Raw genomic sequence first — 3,525 nt, forward strand, 5'->3', positions numbered from 1 at the left:
GCTGTTGTGCATAGGGTCGCTATGAGTTGCAAGCGACTCGACGGCACATAACAACAACAACAACAAACCTTATAAATTTGAAATATTGGAAAAAGGTTGGGGTGAATGTCAAAGGCCAAGATTATTAGACAGTTATTTTAAGAAAGTGAAGATATATTACCTTAAATATGATATGTTAAATATTGCTTTATATTATATTTATTAGACAGTTATTTTAAGAAAGTGAAGATATATTACCTTAAATATGATATGTTAAATATTGTTTTGTTTAGCTCCTATTTAATATTTCTGAAAACAGAATTTAACCAATTTACTTAACCAATGATTTAAGTATTCTTCGTCTTCTTTTTTTTAAATAAAAAGGGTAAAATAGGAAGCTCTGGTGGTCTAGTGGCAAGAAGCTACATTGCAATCCTGAAGGCACTGGGTTCAAGGCCACCAGCTGCTCCTTGGAAGACGGATGGATAATTTCCTCCTGTGCAATTAACTGCCTGTGAAAATCTGCTAGAAGGTCAGCTATGGGCTGGTACAACTGGATGGTACACAATAAGAAGAAGAGTAAAACAGGAAATATAGATTTATTAGGAAGTTATATCCTGAAAGTGATGCACCTCCCTTCTTAAAAAGAAATAAAGAAGAGAGAGAGGCCTATTGCTGGTGAAATGAGGCTCTGTTTATGGTCTCATTCTCTGGGTGGGCCTTGCAACTGAACTCTGGGCCAATGAGATGATGCCCCAGAGACTTCAAAGTTGAGTGGGTGGGTCTCATTCTGTTCCTGGTTCTCTGATGTCATTCATACACCCAAAGTGTCCACTTCTTCTGACATTACTCATGTCCCAAAGTACTATTTTTATTTAGTTTATGAATTCCTTATGGAACCTTTCTTTTAAAATTATTAAACAAGACTATCCCTCCCTCCCCACGGCTGCTTTTACAAACATCAGCAAAATCAGTTTTTAAAAAAATTCCTACCTCTTACCTTGCATTTTTCCCCCAAAATGGATGGTGGCATCAATTGGAAGGGCAGATGAGTTTTAATGATCCGTGGGGACTTCATTGCATTGGCTAATTCCACACCTGTAGATGAATTTTAACTTTATTTATCTCTGTTTAAGAAATTGAGCCTGAATACATTTTTACTAGATGCTATAGAACAAACAGATTCATCCTGGAGAGGGTTAAACCGGGCTGCTCCTTGGAGGCAAGGATTCTGAGGCTTGGTCTGACATACTTTGGTCATGTTGTAAGGAGAGACCGGTCCTTGGAGAGGGACGTCATGCTTGAGATGGTGGAGGGCAGGCACAGGAGGGGAAGGCCCTCTGGGAAATGAACTGATTCGGTGACTGGGGCAATTGAGATGAGTGTGTCGGAGGCAATGAGATTGACACAGGACAGAGCAGAGTTTAGAGCTGTTGTACATAGGGTTGCTATGAGTCGCAAGTGACTTAACTGCACATAACAACGAAAACGACATAGTGTAGGAGGGAAAGACCCTTGATGAGATGGATTGACTTAGGTACTGTAGTAATGGCGGTAGGTGTGTTGGAGACAGTAAAGTTGGCTCTGGATAGAACAGGGTTCAGAGTTATTGTACATAGGATTGCAATGAGTCTCCAGGAACTCGATGGCATATAACAATAATATTGTATGTTGAATGATGGAGAATATTCCATTTCTATCTAGTACACATACCAAGGCTGAATGTGGTTTCATGGAGAGATATTTTTTGATAACCTTTCCTATTCTTCTCTCTTCCTCTGAACAGATTTCCTTCATATATTCCTTTATCTTATTTTTACTCTTCCTTGCATTAGCTTTGCTTTGCCTCTAACCTATTGTTTGTTATAGCAGTTCCTTTTTGCCTCCAGTGATCATGCTTGTTTATTCTTCTATCTCATCTTGTTAGGTGTCATCAAGTCATTTAGGACAGAGAGTGAGCATATCAACAATAGATCTGAACCTTGTTCTATACTATGCTGTCCTCACAATCTTGAGCCCACTGCTTCTGTCACTGTGTTAATCCTCCTGGTTGAGGGTCTTCCTTTCTTTTGCAGTCCTTCTACCTTTCCAAGCATGATGTTCCTCTCCGAGGAATAGCCCCTCCTAGCAACATGCCCAAAGTACATGAGCTCAAATTTTATGTTTTTTGCCTCCAAGAAGCCCTCTGGCTGAAGCTTCTCCAAGACATAGCCATTTCCTCTTTTGGCAGTCAATGGGATGTTCAGTACTCTTCTCCAACACCATGGTGAAAAGACATCAATTCTTCTTCCATTATCCTTATTCATTGTCCAACTCTCAGAAAGACACAGTGATTGAAAAGACCATGGCTTGAATCAGATGTACCTTAATCTTCAAACTGACATTGTTCTTCAATAATTTCAAGAAGTTCCTAACTACAGACTTTCCCAATGCAATATGTCTCTTGATCCCCTGACTGCTGGTACGAAATGTATTGATTGTGGATCCAAGTAAGATGAAATTGTTGACAGTTTCAATCACTTCTGCATCTATCATGATTTTGCCTGTTGGTCCAGTGGTGAGAGTTTCTGTTTTATTGACACTGAAATACAATTCATATTGAAGGCCATATTCTTTGATTTTCTGAAGAAAGCACTTCAAGTCCTTATCACTTTCAGCAAGCAAGGAAAGTTGTGTCATCTGGATATCAAAGATTGCTGATGAGTCTTTCTCCAATCCTAATGCTGCATTCTTCTTCATGGAGTCCAGCTGCTTTAATAATATGGTGAATGTATAGATTGAATAGATACGGAGAAAGACACAGCCCTGATGCACATCTTTCTTGATTTTAAGCCATGTAGCGTTCCCTTGCTCTGTTTGTACAATAGCCTTTAGGTCTATCTAGGTATGGGTTTTGCATAAGCATAGTTCATTGTTCTGGTATTCCTATTCTTCTAAATTATGTTAGACATAATTTATTATGATCCACACAATCAAATGCCTTTGCATGGTCAATAAAGCACAAATAGACATTTTTTTTCTGGTATTATTTGTTTTCAGCCAAGATCCATATGCCATCAGTATTTATATCCCTGGTCATGGTCTCTTCTAAATCTAGCTTGAATGTCTGCACTGTTCTAGCCATTTTAAAATAATCTTCAGCAATATTTTGCTTACATGTTATATTAATGATATTTTTCTGTAATTTCCACATCCGATTGGCTCATCTTTCTTGGAAATGTGAACACATATGGACCTCTTCATCTCATCTTGAGTCTAAATAAATATTAATGTTGACCTTTGCACCTGTATCTGGGACCTTTCTTCACTCTATATATTTCTCCATGGTCAACCTCAGCTCCTCTCTTCCATGGCTTTATTTACTAGATGTGGGTAACAGACTTTCATACTGATGTCTGTAATCAAATTCTCTCTGATACGATTTTTACTCCATTAACACATATCAAGTACACCTTCGAGACTCTGAAAGGAAAGTAAAAGCAATTATCCTCTCAAATACTCAGGCTAGGGACTTGAGTAATATCTGCACACATCAAAGCCAACAGT

At 38.4% G+C, this 3,525-nt stretch overlaps 1 pseudogene; it reads right to left on the reverse strand.

Moving 5' to 3' along the window:
- LOC102872778 overlaps positions 1–3,525 on the reverse strand; it is a 20,603-nt pseudogene that overhangs the window by 10,462 nt on the left and 6,616 nt on the right.

Source organism: Elephantulus edwardii, unplaced genomic scaffold (assembly GCF_000299155.1).
Source record: "Elephantulus edwardii isolate Elephantulus edwardi_28Jun2011 unplaced genomic scaffold, EleEdw1.0 scaffold00030, whole genome shotgun sequence".
NCBI lineage: Eukaryota > Metazoa > Chordata > Mammalia > Macroscelidea > Macroscelididae > Elephantulus > Elephantulus edwardii.